This window comes from Podarcis muralis, chromosome 14, assembly GCF_964188315.1.
Source record: "Podarcis muralis chromosome 14, rPodMur119.hap1.1, whole genome shotgun sequence".
NCBI classification, from domain to species: domain Eukaryota; kingdom Metazoa; phylum Chordata; class Lepidosauria; order Squamata; family Lacertidae; genus Podarcis; species Podarcis muralis.
Genome location: NC_135668.1, coordinates 55,767,395 through 55,785,521, shown reverse-complemented (window position 1 = coordinate 55,785,521; position 18,127 = coordinate 55,767,395). Strand labels below are relative to the sequence as shown.

General features: G+C 49.6%; 1 long non-coding RNA gene across 1 annotated transcript; it reads right to left on the bottom strand.

The window, feature by feature from the left end:
- Nucleotides 1-531: 531 nt before the first annotated feature.
- Nucleotides 532-17,264, bottom strand: LOC114584117 (uncharacterized). The gene is made up of 3 exons (XR_003703630.2): nt 17,232-17,264; nt 2,762-2,894; nt 532-1,326 (listed from the first exon to the last, which is right to left on the bottom strand). It is a non-coding gene; the product is annotated as an uncharacterized LOC114584117 (long non-coding RNA).
- Between the last annotated feature and the right edge of the window lie 863 nt (nt 17,265-18,127).

Here is an 18,127-nt window from a genome sequence, read left to right as displayed (position 1 = left end):
CTGGTGCAGGTGGGCAGCGGATGCCAACCAGAACCTCTCCTGGGCGAGAAACTGCAGCTCCCAGGCACCACCGTCCCCAGCCCACCCCACCCATGACCAGACCACCAACATGCCGGAAGGTGGGTGCTGGTTGTTAGTATGTAGAGGATGTCAGCAAGGCTGAACCTTTCCGTAAAGAAACTATTTGAATCAAGTCTTACCAATTTGGGGCATGTGCAGAGTTCGGCACTGGGTGCTTTCTCTCTCCAGTTGGTAGACATGACAGCTGACAGCCTTAGTTCTCCACTGCGTAGACTGAAGAGCTTTGATCTACCTGAAGGGGGTCAACAACCCAGTCTACCCAGAGCCAAAGGCTGCCTGGTATGATGTTCTGAACTGCAGATCCAAAGGAGGTCTTGTGGGAGCGGTTGGGTGCAGGCGTACCACAGAAGGAAGTCAAACTCCAGAGTGATCAGTTCTAGTGCTTTATTAAAAGCTTTATTACAGCAAATCAGTCTGCCAGGCCTCCCACCCTTTACAGTTGCAGGACAGACTTATAGCTAGCTCCTCTTTCTGGACTCCATGCACCCGAAGCCCCCAGTTAAGGATAGCATCAAAACAAGCCAATTAGCTTATATGAGCTCATCACTACAACAACTACCTATTAATTGTGGGGTTATCTTGACTACCAAAATGGTGTTTGCAGAGCTTCCAGAACAGTTCACCTTTGGTTCAACACAACCCACCCCTTCTAGATCACCCTAACAATCTACACGCCCAATCTTCCGCAAGTTCCTCGGGGTCTAGAAGGAGTGGAGTTATGCAGTGAATCTGTTACTCAGCTTACAAGAAAAACCCACAACAGCAATGCAAAAATATGCAATGAAGCAATCTGATAGTTATAATTGTAACAAAAAACACCAGTAAGTGGTTCCACCCCCTGCAAGTCCTTGGAACCACCCCTGGACCATGGTCCTCCACGATTCATGTTCAAATCTGGCTACCTTGGCACAACCTTGATATAAAGCATGCACCATCTTATTTAGCTAGACTTATCTGAAATATATATTCTAATACACAAATCATTTTTATTTAACAACTTGAAATATCACAGAAAGTCTCCATGTCCATGTTCTGGTTATCTGCATGCAGATCCAACATTATATGTGTCACCGTTTGCTGCCAAACAATAAGTCCAATCACGGCAGAAACTTCTGCTGCCCCAGTGAGAATTCATGACCGCCAAGCTCCAGATCCACGTGAAGTACAGGAACATTCTGGCACAGGTATGGATACATCCAGCAGAGGAAACCTAGGACCAATCCCAATATCCACTCCAGTGGCAGCCTATTAATGAACAAACAAATCTTGGTTAGGTGCTCAGAGAATAACTTGCACCTAAATATTAGTAAGACAAAGGAGATGCTGTTGGACTTCCAGAAGAAGAGAGGGGAACCTGCCCCATTGTATATTGGGGGGGGGGTGCTGTGTGGAGAGAGTCTCCTGCTTTAAATTCCTGGGAGTTTACCTTAGTGAGGACCTCACATGGAAAATCAAGATAACTCAGGTGGTCTACTACCCTCGGGCAGGAGATATAGAAGTATAATCAGTTGTACCAACAGGCTCAAAAATTGCTTCTATCCATGGGCTGTTAGGCTGTTGAACGGAAAATAACATAGCAAAATTGACTTGCGAGGTGGTGTTTTGTTCGATAAGCACACAGAGTGTAACGAGATTGAGTGTTGGAGGGAGGAGGGAGGCTCATTTAATTTCATTGTACACAGGTTATATGATGACAATAAAGGTATTATTACTCTGGGCACATCATCGCCTTGTCCAAGCTGGGCTCAGAACTTCAGTGGTGTGCAGTTGATCTTCTCCCAGGCTGGTAGGAAAATTATTGCAGAGCATGGAGGATCAGATTTACTTCTCATTTCACACCACCCCCCCAAGTGCTTGCACTCATTCCAGGGCTCACCCAGATCTTGGGGTTATTGTACCATAAGTGCCAATAGGCATCCAAAGCCCCAATTCAGTGGGGACCACAGCAGGAGCTGTACCTATCAATCCTTCTCTCCAGACACAGAACCTTCTGAGGCTCATGTAGACAACTGTGCAGCAGGCTACACTTTCCACACTCAAAGAACTGGAGGAGCACCCATCACCCCCTTAGCTTTTCCACAGGGGATCCCTTTCCAGTCTTCCAGTTGTTAGACAGCTGTCATGCATCTTCCAGAATGGGAGCCCACCCCTTCAGGGTTTTGGATGACCCAGACAGAATTTGGACTTGCTGTTCCAGTAATCCTGAATTTCAGGAGCTTTGACTAGATGATTCCAGGTCTCTTACAACTCTACTATTCTATAATCCATTCATGCATTTTGTGGTTCCAATGCATGATACCCGCTGCTAGGAAAAACAGCAGCTCCTTTGAAGAGCTGAGTATCCAACCTCACAGCCCTCACGCAGTGGTGGAGCATCTGGCACTATGTGGGCTTACCATCATTACCAGAAGTGCCTAATGGTCTCCCTGGAGAACGTCCCCAAAAGAAAGTGGTGGTCAATGCTAAAATGGCACTAAAGAGGTCAGGCAAATGGAAATAGCTTAGGATCCCATTCACCACTGAGAGAAGAATGGCAATGCAGCCCCTTGAGAGGCTGCAAGGGAAATCTTGAGGAAGGGTTCCCTGAAACCACAACACAGGGTGTTCCGACTACAGACTGTGGTCCTACCCTACTTTTACAACCAGCTGTCATTAGAGTTGGAGGGGTGCAAATGCTTACCTGCATGGACCACTGCTCAAGGACAAGTAGAACCTGGCTTGGTCTCCCGGCATCCAGACTTGTGGCGTAGTTTCACATCAAGGTAAATGATGGAGGTCCCTGTTTGCAATGCCTGAGATGGAGCATACGGAGCCTGCATAGAGAACACCTTCATAAATTGCCTTTAAGCAGGTCGGCGAGCAGTCCTTAGCTGGGAACTTCCTGGCAAAGGAACTGAAGGTAATGGAACGTCACTTCAGTAACAGAGGAAACTTCCTGCATACAACAGGGGCCCTGAGTGAAAGATGGTTTGATGAAGCAGGGGAGCACATTGATGGTGGGGATTAGAAGAAGAATAAAAAACACCAAACCAAGAGGCATGGTTGCACGTTTTTTCTGTCCGGAAGGGATTACTTTAATTCCATAAAACTCTGGATCAATGTGCTCCCAATATGAAAATGTCTAGCCAGAGGCAGAAGACTTGACAGATTGTGTAGAGGTGGATGCCATACATCTGAGACCCTGAACCAATACAAGGGTGTTACAGTAGTCTACAGACACTGTGCAACAGAAAGTGCAAGTTACATGTAACTTCCGTAAGACTGCCATTAAATGAGCATAAAAGAACTGTTGCCTTTAGGAATAATAGGAAAGAAATATCTCCAGGCTCCATCACCATGGGTTGTGATCGGAGGGCTGTATGCTGTATGCTTACAGCATTGTCAAACAAACAGCCTCCATCCAAACAGATAGAAGAGAGCAGGATTAAAAACTAGTGCTACAAAACACACCATAATACAAAATAAACTAGTCACTCCCAAAAAAAATCCCCCCCCAAAAAATAATAGCCTAATGCCTTGTCCCGCCTCAGCCGGCGCCTAGCAGCTGACTTAGAACTGGTGCAGACCAGTGGAATCCAACTCTTTAATTAAAACAAAGCATCGCGAAGGCCCGCAGCGGGTGTTGACGCGATGTGATTTCTGCCCAGTACTCTGAATGTCAAAGTGAATAAATTCAATGAAGCGCGGGTAAACGGCGGGAGTAACTATGACTCTCTTAAGGAAAATGGCAGCTGATGATCTGTGATGTTATACTGATCGATCTTCGGCAGTCTTTTCCACGTGCCTATCCCTACCTCCTTGTGGTGAGAGTCGGGCAACGTCTTTAGGCGGCAACGTATTTAGGCGGCTAACAGGGAAGGCTTATCTGAACCTCTGGGTCTTTGCCAGAGAGGTTCAGCTCATCCTCACCCAGATCCCAAGCGGATATGAATCCTTGCGGAACCGCAAAGAGAGGTGGTGAGTCATTGGACCGTACCACCTGGGTGAGGAGCAGCTCCCGTGCTGCTGGGCCTGGTGTAGTTCCTGCGGTGGAACAACCAGTTTTCGTATGCGAACACCCAGATTGCGAGAGAGCCTTTAACACCAAGACCGGACGCGGTGTCCATCACCAACGAGCCCACCCAGACTGGTATGACGCGCAACAAAACACGCATCAGGTGAAAAGGAGATGGACCCCCGAGGAAACAGCACTGCTGGCTAGAGAGGAGGCCAGACTCCTCACCTCGGGGGCATGCCATATGAACCTAGCCCTGATGGAGAAATTCCCAGAGAGAACAGCGGAGGCGATTAAAGCCCATAGGCGCCAGCAGGCCTACCGGGAATTGGTGGCGACGTATTCCCAGGAACAGCTAGAGGTGGTAGACGGACCAGCCCCTCAACCTGTGGTGGAAGCTTCAAATACCCAGTTGTGTGACAGGCTGATACAACACCTGCAGCAGCTCCCCAGAATGCCAACCACCACGGAACACCTCGTGCGATTGGAAAGGCTGAGTGCCACCGTCGGGTCGAGGACGCTCACCAACGTGTACGAAGAGCTGTCCCTGGTTGTGCGGGGCATGCAGGGTACGCGGCCCTGGAGGGCGCAGAGAGGGGAACGAAGTAGCCAAGAACAACAGACGTCCAATAGGCGGAAGAGGCGAGAGCAGTATGCCAAGTTCCAACATCTATGCCATAAGAGTCCCACTAAATGTATTAAGTGGGCTCTTGATAAGAACAGGGATGTGCCAATAGAAAATGACGCGAGCCCCTTTCCGTACTGCAAAAAGCTAAAGACCAGGGCTCCAGACTGCTCACCTGGCCCTGGCCCCAGGAGGGATGTTATAACATCCTTATGGGAACCCATGACGGCTGCTGAGATTAAGAGAGCCATATCATCGGTCTCAACGGCGCCAGGACCTGACAGAATGACTGTGGAACAGGTGAAGAAGCTGCCTCTAGGTGCTCTGGAGCGGCTCTTCAACCTAATAATGGTATGTAGGAAATGCCCCCAGTCGTTGCTGGGGACTCGAACAACAATGATTCCCAAAACAGATCATGCCCAAGATCCAGGAGACTTCCGCCCTATAACTGCCTCCCCAGTACTGACCAGAGTCTTCCACAAGTTTCTGGCTGCGCAGTTGACTAGAGAAGTCGACCTAGACCCCAGACAACGGGCCTTTCAGCAGTTCGATGGGTGTTCCGAAAACATCTTTCTCCTGGACATGGTACTTCGGTACCACAAGCAACGGTCGAAACCGTTGTATTTAGCATCCCTGGATGTGGCGAAAGCATTCGACTCTGTGGCCCATAGTACCATCAAGGAAACCCTTCAGATGATGGGGATCCCCGACCCAATGACACACTATATAAGTGATGTCTATGACCGGAGTACCACCATTCTCCAAGTCTGCTACAGGTCTCATGCGGCTAGGGTCCGCCAGCATAATGCTGTAGTAAAATATATCGCTAAAGGACTTTGGAGACAGGGGTATCATGTGGATTTGGAGCCTCACTTTTGAACATCAGAAGGTTTGAGGAAACCTGACATAGTAGCGAGTATTGGACGAACCGCACATATAATCGACGCCCAGGTGGTGGGCGAGCAGGCAGACCTGCGGAGGGCTCACGCCCAGAAAGTCCAGTATTACGCAGGGAACACCAGTCTCCTGGAGTTGGTAAAAGAGCGCTACCAAGTGGAAGACCTGAGCACCACATCTGCAACGCTCTCCTGCAGAGGAGTGTGGAGTGATCGCTCGGCAGAGGACCTGTTGGCCCTGGGTATTGTCCGGAAACAAGATCTCAAGGTTCTCTCGTCTCGGGTGTTGATCGGTGGCATCTATGCTCATAGTATCTTTAACAAGACAACGGCCACCGTCAGTGCTGGTTTGTGAGCGCCCAGGAAATTGCCCAGGCTGGCACGGGACTGCTTGTATAAAAAATCCGTACTTCTGTGGTTAATCAGAAGCAGTGTCTGAGGGGTGTGGCGTCCCGATGATGATTTTAAAAAAAATGGCAGCTGATGATCTGTGATGTTATACTGATCGATCTATCCCTATCTCCTCGTGGTGAGAGTCGGGCAACGTCTTTAGGCGGCAACGTCTTTAGGCGGCTAACAGGGAAGGCTTATCTGAACCTCTGGGTCCTTGCCAGAGAGGTTCAGCTCATCCTCACCCAGACCCCTTGCGGGTATGAATCGTTGCGGAAACACAAAGAGAGGTGGCGGGTCATCTGACCGAACCACCCAGGTGAGGAGCAGCTCCTGTGCTGCTGGGCCTGGTGTAGTTCCTGCAGTGGAACAACCAGTTTTCGTATGCGAACACCCAGATTGCGAGAGAGCCTTTAACACCAAGACCGGACGTGGTGTCCATCACCGACGAGCCCACCCAGATTGGTATGACGCACAACACTCATCAGGTGAAAAGGAGATGGACCCCTGAGGAAACAGCACTGCTGGCAAGAGAGGAGGCTAGACTCCTAACCTAGGGGGCATGCCATATGAACCTAGCCCTGATGGAAAAATTCCCAGAGAGAACAGCTGAGGCGATAAAAGCCCATAGGCGCCAGCAGGCCTACCAGGAATTGGTTAGGACCGACTGACCCATGTTCAACTGCTGTTCACATGGAACCCTTCTCCACTTCGGCCTTCAAAGTTCTCGTTTGAATATTTGCTACTCAACGGCACCAGGACTTGATGGAATGACTGTCAAACAGGTGAAGAAGCTGCCTCTAGGTGCGCTGGAGTGGCTCTTCAACCTAATAATGGTATGTGGGAAATGCCCCCAGTCGTTGCTGGGGATTCGAACAACACTGATTCCCAAAAAAGATTGTGCCCAAGATCCGGGAGACTTATGCCCCATAACTGTCTCCCCAGTATTGACCAGAGTCTTCCACAAGGTCCTGGCTGTGCGGTTGACTCGGGAAGTCGACCTAGACCCTAGACAACGGGCCTTCCAGCAGTTCGATGGGTGTTCCGAAAACATCTTCCTCCTGGATATGGTACTCCGGAACCACAAGCAGCGGTCGAAACCATTGTACTTGGCATCCCTGGACGTGGCGAAAGCGTTTGACTCTGTGGCCCATAGTACCATCAAGGAAACCCTTCAGATGATGGGGATCCCCGACCCAATGACACACTATATGAGTCATGTCAATGACCGGAGTACCACCATACTTTCGTGCGGTGACGCGACCTCCCAGGAATTTCACCCCAGGTGTGGAGTGAAGCAGGGTGACCCCATGTCACCCTGCATATTTAATATGATCATGGACCGTCTCCTTCGGAAGATACCGAAGGACTTAGGGGCCGACGTGGGAGAAGGCGTGACAGTGAACGGCGTAGCCTTTGCAGACGACCTGGTGTTTGTGGCGTCTACACCAGTAGGGCTACAAACTACCATTGACATAGTGGGTAGACATCTAGCACTATGTGGCCTCACTGTAAACTCTGGGAAGAGCTTGACAGTATCCTTGGAAGTCATCCCCAAGGAGAAGAAAACAGTGGTGAACCTGCGGCAGGTATTCACCTGTAACAGCAAACCATTGCAAGCTCTCAAGCGGTCGGACCAGTGGTGCTACCTGGGCGTGCCCTTCACGCCAGAAGGATGCATGGCAACTCGGCCTCTGGACCATCTCAGGGAGCTCCTGGACACCATCGGCAAAGCTCCCTTGAAGCCTCAGCAATGGATGTTTGGCTTTCGTGCCGTCGCTATACCATCAGCTCTCTATGGGCTCAACCACAGTGGGGCTGCTCAACAGAGTGGACCGCTGTGTGAGGACGGCAGTGAGAAAGTGGCTAGGTCTCCTGGATAGTACGCCTGTCGCGTACTTCCACACTAAGATCAGTGACAGAGGCCTAGGAATTCCGGCGATGCGCTGGATGATGCTACGACTTTGTAGGGATCAGCTCCTACGACTGCCACTGGTAAGGACGGAGCAGTCTACATCTGGGACCTTTCTGAGGTGGGAGCTCTCTCTGTTAGAGGGGCGGCTACTAGAGAGGGGGAACTGCCTGTTCCCAGCTCAGGCACAAAAACGCCGATGGGCCAGTCTCCTGTACCAATCGGTGAATGGTTGTGCATTGAAGGAGTCTGGGAAAACCCGTAGCCAGCACAACTGGGCTGCACTAAGTTCCTGTTGGGCAAGGACTGTCGTAACTCCATTCGGATGCACATCAATGCGCTTCCGACCAGGTCCCGCTTGGCCAGGGGACGGAGAGCTGACCGGCTATGTCGCGGCGGGTGCCAGATGCCCAAAACTCTGAACCACGTTCTCCAAGTCTGCTACAGGTCTCATGCAGCGGCCTATCTCTCCTGGATCAAGGAATGGTGTACACTACAAAACACAGACCTTCTAGACCTGGAAGGACATTACAACCGTTATGGCTGGCATGCCTACTTAAGGTTATGATAAAGTTAAGATCCACACAAAAAAAATAATCATATTATAAGGAAACCTCTCTATACGGTTTGGGAAAATACAAAGATTTGCTTGAACCTAAAACTCTGTGGTGGATATCTCCCCTTGAAGCACTAGCAGTGAAGAAGAAAAAATATGAAAGGAAGAGGAATGAAAAGGCTCTGAAGAAATGAGAGAACATCTGTCAGGTTGGTTACAATATTACCAACTTTACGAGGTATTTAAACTAGAGAAATGGGTTTTGCGATGGAACCCTCTACATTGGAAAAGAACTGATCAACTCTAAAGTGAAAATCCTCTCCAATCTGTAATCCTCTAAAATCTGTAATGGTCAAGTGGGCTCAAGATTTTGGCTATAGTATTCCAATGAATGCCTGGGAAAATCTCTGAAGTTCACCGCATGCTACACCTTGAAAGAAAATTTTATGCAGATGCAATTCCACTGGTACTTAACACTACTAAAATTATCCAAAATGTCTAAGAACATTTCAAGTAAATGCTGGAGATGTGGGGGAGCAGAAGGCTCAATGTTACATATGTGGTGCACCTGTAAGAAAATAAAGGAATTTTGCAATGTAATTTATAATGAACTCAAAAGAATTATTAAGGTATCCTTCATTTTAAAAAATGGAGGCTTTCCTCCCGGGGATATTAGGCCCAGACATACCTGTGGACGAACAGGTGGACCTGCGGAGGGCTCATGCTGAGAAAGTCCACTACTACGCTGGCAACACTAGTCTCCTGGAGTTGGTTAAAGAGCGCTACCAAGTGATAAAAAAGAGAGGAGGCTTCGCACTCCCTGATCTAGAGTTATATCATGCAGCTGCAGCACTACTATAGATTAAAGATTAGATAACATTAAGGGATTTTGATGTATTAGATTTGGAGGGATATGATCATCAGTATGGGTGGCATGCCTATTTAATATATGAGAAGGTAAAGGTCCACAGGGGCTTCCTGAATCATTTAATAAGGAAATAATTATATAAGATCTGGTCAAAATATAAAGGAATACTAGAACCCAAGAACCCCCTGTGGAACTCACCTACAGAAGCACAGGCAGTTAAGAAAAAGAAATATGGAAGGGGAATGAGCCACATACCGATGATTATTAGAAGGACAACAGGATGAACCTATACTGGAAAAAATATGAAGAAATTAAAGGGCATTTAACAGACTGGCTGCAATATTTTCAAATACATCAAAGATTAACCACTGATAAAAAAGTAGGGCTTGCAAAAGAAACATCAAAATTTGAAAAAAATATTGATATAAAGTAAAGGAAAATATATCTCACGGGTATACGACCTCCTATTGGAATGGGAGGTAAAGGAAGAACAAGTGAAAGCCGTAATGGTGACATGAGCGCAAGATTTGGGTTATAATATGTACATGGAACAATGGGAAAAATTATGGCAGGAAGACATAAAATTCACGGCCTGCTACAGTCTCAGGAAAAACACAATTAAGATGATGTATAGATGGCATCAAACTCCAGAAAAACTTGCTAAAAAGTATAAGAACAGATCACCTATATGTTGGGGATGTAATTAAGAAATTGGGTCTTATTTGCATATGTGGTGGAAATGTACAGATATTTGTGTTTTTTGGAATAATATATATGAAGAAATTTTAAAATTATTTAAATTAACGTTCAAAAAGAGGCCAGAAATATTTTTATTAAGCATTTTGCCAAAAGAAATAAGGAAATTGAAAAAGAACATTGTTCATGTACAGAATAACGATGGCCAGAATTTTAGTAGCAAGAAATTGGAAAAACACAATAATACCCAACACGGAAGATTGGCAAATCCTAATGGTAGAATATCTGCAGCTAGCGAAAGCAACAGGAAGCGTAAGAGGTCAACCAAAACAAAAAGTCTATAAGGATTGGGGAATCTTTAAAGAATATTTAGAAAAATATGGAATAAAAGGAAACATCTTGGCAGAATTAGACTGATCCCTGTATTGTATAACTATAAGTTCATAGGGAGGTAAAAAGGAATTATATAAGAAATATGTAACTGTGCGGTATAAAGTAATGGATAGATAAAGTACAATGAGATTAACTGGAAGCCAGTTTTAAATTTCTTCTCTAAGTTTTATAATTGTGTTCAGTAACAGGAGTATATATGATGATAATTATATTAATCTTCTGTATCTTATGGTGTGTAGTTTGTTTGATTTTTTCTGTTATTTGTTTGTTTGTTTGTTTGTTTGTTTGTTTGTTTGATTGATTGATTGATTGATTGTATGTACGTCTGTTTTTTCATAAAAGTATTTATTTTAAATTAATAAATATATATTTAAAATTAAAAAAAAGAGTGCTACTAGCGGAAGACCTGAGAACCACATCTGCAACACTCTCCTGCAGAGGGGTGTGGAGTGATCGCTCAGCAGAGGACCTGTTAGCCTGGGGTATTGTCTGGAAGCAAGACCTTAAGGTTCTCTCACCATGAGTGGTGATTGGAGGCATTTATGCTCATTCCATCTTTAACAAAACAAGAGCCTCCCTCGGTGCTGGGATGTGAGCGCCCAGAAAATTGCCCAGGTATAGCATGGGACTGCTAGAAAATAATCCGTACCTCTGGGGATAAAGAGGGGCAACGTCTGAGGGGCGTGGTGCCCCGATGATGACAAAAAAAGAGCCAAATTCCTCATCTAGTGACACGCAGGAATGGATGAACGAGATTCCCACTGTCCCACCTATCTAGTGAAACCACAGCCATGGGAACGGGCTTGGCGGAATCAGCAGGGAAAGACATGAGGTGTGGAATAAGTGGGAGGCCCGCCTGTTTTTCACTTACCCAGTGAGGGGGTGCTGCTGCCTAGTGGCCCACTTTTGGTAAACTACAAGGGGAAGCACAGCCAGAAGGAAACCGGGCACTCCCCTGTTGGTATTATGAATACTTGATTCACATAATGAGTGAGCAGGTGGGCTTAGACAGCGATCCATTGCCCTGTCAGCAAGGGGTCTGGGGTGCCTTCTCTGTAGACAATTTGCAAACCCTTGGAATTATAACTAAAATGGGTATCAAGGCCATATCACCCCTAGTTGCGATTGGAGGCATTTAATCTTTGACACCTCCCTTTCTATGGAGGCGCAGGTTTCAGCTACACCGCAGCAAAGCAGGGCCATGTTGCCCCACCCGCCTGCCCTCCCGCGCAGCCGGGAGCCCGGCCAGTGGACGCAGCACTTGGTGGTCACGAGGCAGAACCGTCCAGATTGCGCCCCCTAGCCACGGACAAGTTGGCTCTTCTTTCCGCCTCTCGCGAGGAGGACGAGGTCCCCTAGGCCAGTGTTTCCCAACCTTTTTTGGGCAAAGGCACACTTGTTTCATGAAAAAAATCTCGAGGCACACCACCATGCCAGATAGGGAAAGGTCACTTTTTACTTATGTAAAAAAAAAAAAAAAAAATTAGTAACAGTATAGAAGGTAATGGTAGATGACTGTTAGGGTCTCCCCCCAAATGCAGAATTCTATTAATATCTTCCTTAGCGAGCCGCGTTAACCCCTGTAATGCTTTCTATAGAGTAAGCATAGGGGACACTGGGGGATGTGGAACCAAGGGGGCAGTGGGCCAAAAGAGTTCGGGATCTACTGCTTTAAACAGAAATAAGAGCCAGTGGGTTCTTCCTTTTTTAAAGTATCGTTTCAGCGGGGACAGCAGTCCGGATTTCCAAAAAGCGGCGCTTTTTTGCGTCTGAGCAAAGAAGAGAGAGAGGGGAAAAAAGAGAGATTGATTGATTTGTGGCTGCGCAAAGGGGGGAGGAGCCCAGGAGTAAAAGTAGGAAGGACGAAGGGAGGGGAAAGGAAAGTTAATAGAAGGAAAGGCGGGTGGGAGAGAAAGAGAAAGAAAGAGGGAAGGAAGGGGGGAAGAGAAGTGGAAAGGAGGGAGACCGAGGCGGGGGAGAAGCGTCTGGAGAGTTGCTCCGAAGTTTGGGGGGCCGCGGGGGTGGGCGCGCGTCCCAGGAGGCGGAGGCCAGCCCGGGCTGGGAGCCGCGCCGCGGCCCGGGGGCGGTAGGCAGACCGCGGCTCCTAGGATGTGGAAAGGGGACGGCGGCGCAGGGGGAGGAGACTCGCACGGCTAGGGCAGCGCGCAGGGGGAGGGGAGCGGGCAGGAGGCGGGCTAGGGGGGCCGCGATCCCGCGCGCCGCGAACATGGCCTCCTTCCCCACGGGCCCCGCCGAGCCCCCCGGCCGGGGAGGGCGGCGCGCCCCCGCCGCCGGAGGAGAGCAGAGGCAGGAGGAGGAGGACGAAGGCGCTGCCGAGGAGGCGCGCCAACTTCTGCCAACTTCAGCGCCCGCCCCGTCGCCGCAGGCTCCTCCCGGCCGAGTCACGTGGCCAGCGTGACGAAGCTGCTCTGGTGAGCCAGCAGCAGCGCAGCACACGGAAACGGTCCCTATTTATCTACTTGCACATAAGGGTGCTTTCGAACTGCTAGGTTGGCAGAAGCTGGGACTGAACGACTGGAGCTTGCCCCGCCGCGGGGATTCGAACCGCCAACCATGCGATCGGCAACCCCTGGGTGCTGAGGTTTTACCCACAGCGCCACCCGCGTCCCTAGTGCTGCATGGTACAGCATAATTTATCATCTCCCCACTTCTGATATAAATGATATACAGAGGCTGTAATTGTACTAAAGTTACATGAAGAGAACTTTTAAAATAAGGTTGTCTACAACTGCTTGTCGTCCCCCCCCCCCTGCACTGGATCAGGGGTAGGGAACCAAGCTTCTTCTACCTAATTTTATGCTGATAGGGGAAGTCTGGAGAGAAAGTTGAAAAAGAAACAGGGGGGGGGGCAGTCAAGACAGACAGAATGGTGGAAAGCAGGGAAGCCTCTCAAGTCCATCACATCTGACCTCTGGCAAGAGCAATCTGTTCCTCTCCAGGCAGAGAAGAGAGATGGCCTGGCATTTATAGCTAAATAAAAAAGATAAAAAATGTAACTTATTGATTAGTGTCAAAAGGATGTTAAAGATATCCTCCTGGGCCAGGTGAGGGGGACGTTGGCTTTGCCTCTTGGCGGTTTGAGAAGCATCCCTGACCTTTGCGGGTGTCCACACACTTCCACGTCGCGCTCCTGGGATCGTGTGGGGACTAAGAGACGTCCGGAGGGGGATCTGGCGAGCCCCTGGGCACGATCACCCTCGATTACGGGGAGCAGGGGGCTCTTCTGAGGGGAAAGCGGAGCGCAAGGGGGGGGAGCGCGCTCCCCGCCAGAACCGAAAGGAAGAGCCGGTTCGGGGCGGGGGGGAGCCAGAGCAGCGGCTCCCCCCCTCCCGGCTCCCACGGGGCCTTCCGCCTGAGGGAAACCCTTTTCCCGCCCCCGGAGAGCCTCGCGCGCGGGGTCCAGAGGGGGGAGGGGGAGAGAGGCAGAGAGCAGAGGGCGCGCACCCCCCCAGCCACGCATGCGCGCCTCAGCCGCGCCTGCTGGGCGGTCCTTTCCCCTGGGCTCCGCCCCTCGCGACACAAGGCCGCCCGTCGCAGCGTCGTCCCGCGGGGCTGGCGCCGGGCGCGGCCACGGATAGAGCGAGCGAGGAGCGAGAGCGCGCCCGCCCTCGGCTGGCTGACTGGCTGGGCCGGCGCGGCGAGGGGCAGAGGCGAGAGGCTGCGCGCGGATCTGCCAACTTCGGCGCCCGCCCCGTCGACGCAGGCTCCTCCCGGCCGAGAGCCAGAGGACGGCGGCAGAGCAGGAGGAGGAGGATCGGGTTTGGCGACGGCTGCTGCGTCCTCTCCAAGCGCGGGGCTGGCCTCCGCCGCGCCCGATCCTCTCGCCTCTCGCCGCCCGACTCGCCCGCCTCCCTCCCACGGCACACCAGGCAAGGTCTCACGGCACACCAGTGTGCCGCGGAATACCGGTTGGGAAACACTGCCCTAGGCTACCAGGTGGTGGAGAGCCACACACACAGTGGCAGAGGAAGTGGGGTGCGGTGGGGTTTTCCCGTCCTGGGTGTCAAGGGGGTGTCATTGGGGGTGACATCGCTCGCTGCGGGCGGTGCCCGCCCTCCTCTCCCTACACACGGCTAGCCCCGCCCCCGCACAGCCCCGCCCCCGCGTGCACAGCAAGTGCACCTAGCTCCGCCTCTGCACACACATCTCCTCACCGCCACCTTTGCCCTGGACGGAAGCGTTCGCCCTCCTAAAGCGGGAGGCGGACCTCTTTCTACTTCGGAATCGGGAGGAACAATCTGCACATGCCCAGAGGCACTCTGATAATTGTGATTATCAAAAATTATATCTTTGCACTCTGGGGCTCCCGCATAGGGCTGTGGGAGAGGTTGTTGCCCCAGCTGCAAGCGGGGCGCGGGTGGTATTATATGCTGCCCCTCCGCATCCTTCCAGCAGGGTCTGGAGCGTGCTTGCCCCGCCTCCCCTGCCGACGCCTTTTCCCCGGCTCCGGTAGCTCCACCCCGAGAGGACACCCACCTTCCTTCCTTCCCTCCCTCTCTCACGCGCGCCCTCCTGCCCATTCATTCCCTCGCCGGCTGCGCAAGCAGCAAGAAGAGGCGCCGCGCGCGCAAGTTCTCCCGCTCGAGGGGGCGAACGGAGCAGATTTTGCGGGGGGGGGCTCGGTTGCGCCCCTGGCGGGGGCCTTCCTCACCACCCCCTACCTATGGACCTGGGCACGACCCAGGCCCCCCACGCCGGGCCCCCCTCAAAAACAAGGCCAGCACCCAACATGCTACACCCCCTGGGTGTGTGCTTTCTTACGTTCAGATCTCTGAAACACCCCCCCCCCCTGCTGTTTATGGTGGGATGGGCGAGAGAAGAGAGAAATTAGACATTGAGGACTCAAACCAGACAGATGTAAATAACCCTGTGCTGTGGCAAAGGAAGTGAAACAATTCCTTATATTCCTGGGAAAGGACTTGCAGGATATAACAACTTTTAAAGACTTTAAACACACGCTGCACACACACAAACCCTTTAAAAATAATTACGGTTTTCCCAGTCACCCTAGATATGTAACAGAACGTTAAGAAAACAGGGTAAGTTAGGCAAAAGACAGCCAGGTATTTTAAAGTGATTATTCCAAGCCCACAAAACCTTTGTAACCAGTCTGCCACCAGACAAACATGTATACACCCCCAACTGGGAGAGGACACACAATCATGACATCATACACAGCAACAATTAAAACAGGAACGCGAGGAGGAGAGTAAGCGTTTTCCCTGCGCAATGCAGCTCCCCGTCAAGCACTGTCCTGTCCTGTCAGGCTGCATTGGGATTGCAATTGCAGGACACTTTCTACTTGGCAAGAAACAATTCTTCACCTTACATGGAACCCAAGATGACTACAAATGTATTATTTCCTGAAATAAGTAACGAAACAAAATTGAAAGGAACCTCCTTGAAGGAAACTTACTTGGGAGTAAATTTACCCATCAAAACTCAAAGGATTTCATAACTCAAAGAGGGGTGGCAAAAAGGCTCCAAGACTTTTTAAAAGCTATGTTAAAAGGAAACCTGACAGTCTTGGCCTGGGCATAGCCAAGAAGGGGAGGCAGGGGGGCAGCTGCCCCCTCCCACATCAAGTAAAACAATAATACTTAACTGACCAATCAGGTTGGTTCTGCCCCCCAAGACCTGGCTACGCCCATGGATCTTCACTGATTTTAGGAAATGCAGCCCTTTAACGATCCTTTAACCAAATAAATCCAACCTCAGATCCAGCCTCTCTGCACATGGAAGCTCTACTGTTGACAAGCAATTTACTTTTACTGGAAGGGGCACTAATTTTCCCTTTGGTCATACAGTCATGCAACGTCTTAGTAATAATAGATCATTTGAGGAATCCTATCTGCAGAGAGCTCCTGAAAGTTGAATGAAAGCCAGATACACACATACCACAAAATATTTTACACACAAAATATTTTCATATTTGGAGAAACTTTTCTCAAGCCTCTTTCAAACACTTTCCCAGTTTCTCCTTTCTCCAAATTGGCCCTGTTTTAGATTGATCAAGTCCAATAACTAGCTTCTTTTAGAAAATGCTTGTCTTAGGAAAGATATATGACCTGGGGGTTTTTGGTTTTCCTGGGGGGGAAAAAAACACAAATGAAGCAAGCTTGCCTTTTAAACTGCACATTTAAGAAAAGCAGCAGCAGCTGAAGCCAGAATGCTACCTTTAAAGCCAACTTAAACTCAGGGAAACTTCAAACTCCAAAACTTGGCAGAAGTTTTTCTTAACATTTCTAAACCTTTAGAGTTAAATCCTGAGTTAACCGAAGCCTCCGAAAGCTCCTACTATTAACAAGCACAGTGTCAAATAATATATACTGCCTATTTTTATGCCATTTAATAACAAATGTGTTGAGCTTTGTGTGTGTGCGTGCAAATGTGCGTGGAGTGTGCGTGTACCAAACTAAGAGCCGAGGTTCCCACGTGCGAGCACTCTGGGTTTAGTCAGCCAACCAGCTGCAAATCCACCTTGCCCAGCCCACATTTGTATTTATATCCCACCTCTTCTCCAAGGAGCTAAAGGTGGTGTGAGGTGAAATAAAAGCTGGGTCGTTTTTTTAACTAAAGAAACAATCCCGAACCTGATTTTTAAATCCTTTCTCTTTCTCCTTCCATAAGGGGTGCTGTCACAGTTAGCATTTGGTGCAGGCAGGGGCAAAATGTGAAAGTCCCAGAAGTTCCAACTCCACCCCCCGCCAGCACCTGTCCTGGATCTGGCTGCTCTTGGCAGAACTTGCCCCCTCTTCTCCCTTGTTTCCTCTCAGTATGCGACAGTCCCTCCGCACACCTCGCTCCAGCCATTTCTGCAACGCCTTCACCCAGCATGCATTGCACTCCTCCTTGGTCTTCATCACACTCCTCACACCTGCCTGTCCTTAAGTAGGGAAGGCTATTAGGGCAGGTTCCAATCTGAATCAGTTACAGGTGCAGTGGTGACGTGCTCTGCACTTCCAGCCCTATCTTGCCTGGCTAGGCACAGCTGTGAGCGTTTCCTCAGACATCCCTCATCTGTGTTTAATTCCCTCCAGGCTGCTGATCAAAGTGCACACAGCTGCTGGCAGGGAAATTAGGCTTTCTTACATGGGTCAAAGACTCAATTCGGCACCGCCCCCGCCCCGCCCCATGTGAGCTCACAAGCACTCTCACACACAAGAAGGTCCACACGTTTGTTCTTAAAGGGCATAAAAATAGGCATATTATTTGAATACAAGGTTTTGCTTATATCTAATATTTCACTGATTCCCAACATTAGTTACATAACAAAAAATGCAACATAACATATAACTGCAAGGGGGGAAACTGGGGAAGAAAACTTTTTTACAGTATTAGGAGATGTAATGTATATCAATTTATTACATTATTATTTTTTTGCTGCAGGTTAGCTGTGAGATAAATAAATTACAGTTATATATGAAAGGCCAGAGTCAGGCTCACTGAGGACCGGGCAGTGCAGAGGGAGATAAAAATACAAAAGGACAGAATACATGATGTCCCAGACATGACAACCACACCATAAGGCTTCACGCCAACCAGATATTCCTGTTCACTTCAGGCATTAAGTCGCTTAATTTACTGTATTATTAACCGTTCCTCATTGCTCCACCACCAGGACCTGGGGTCTAAGTCCATGTCTTCTCTGTCTGGTGGGGGAAGGGACGACTCCTGGGCAGGAGGCTCCCCCCA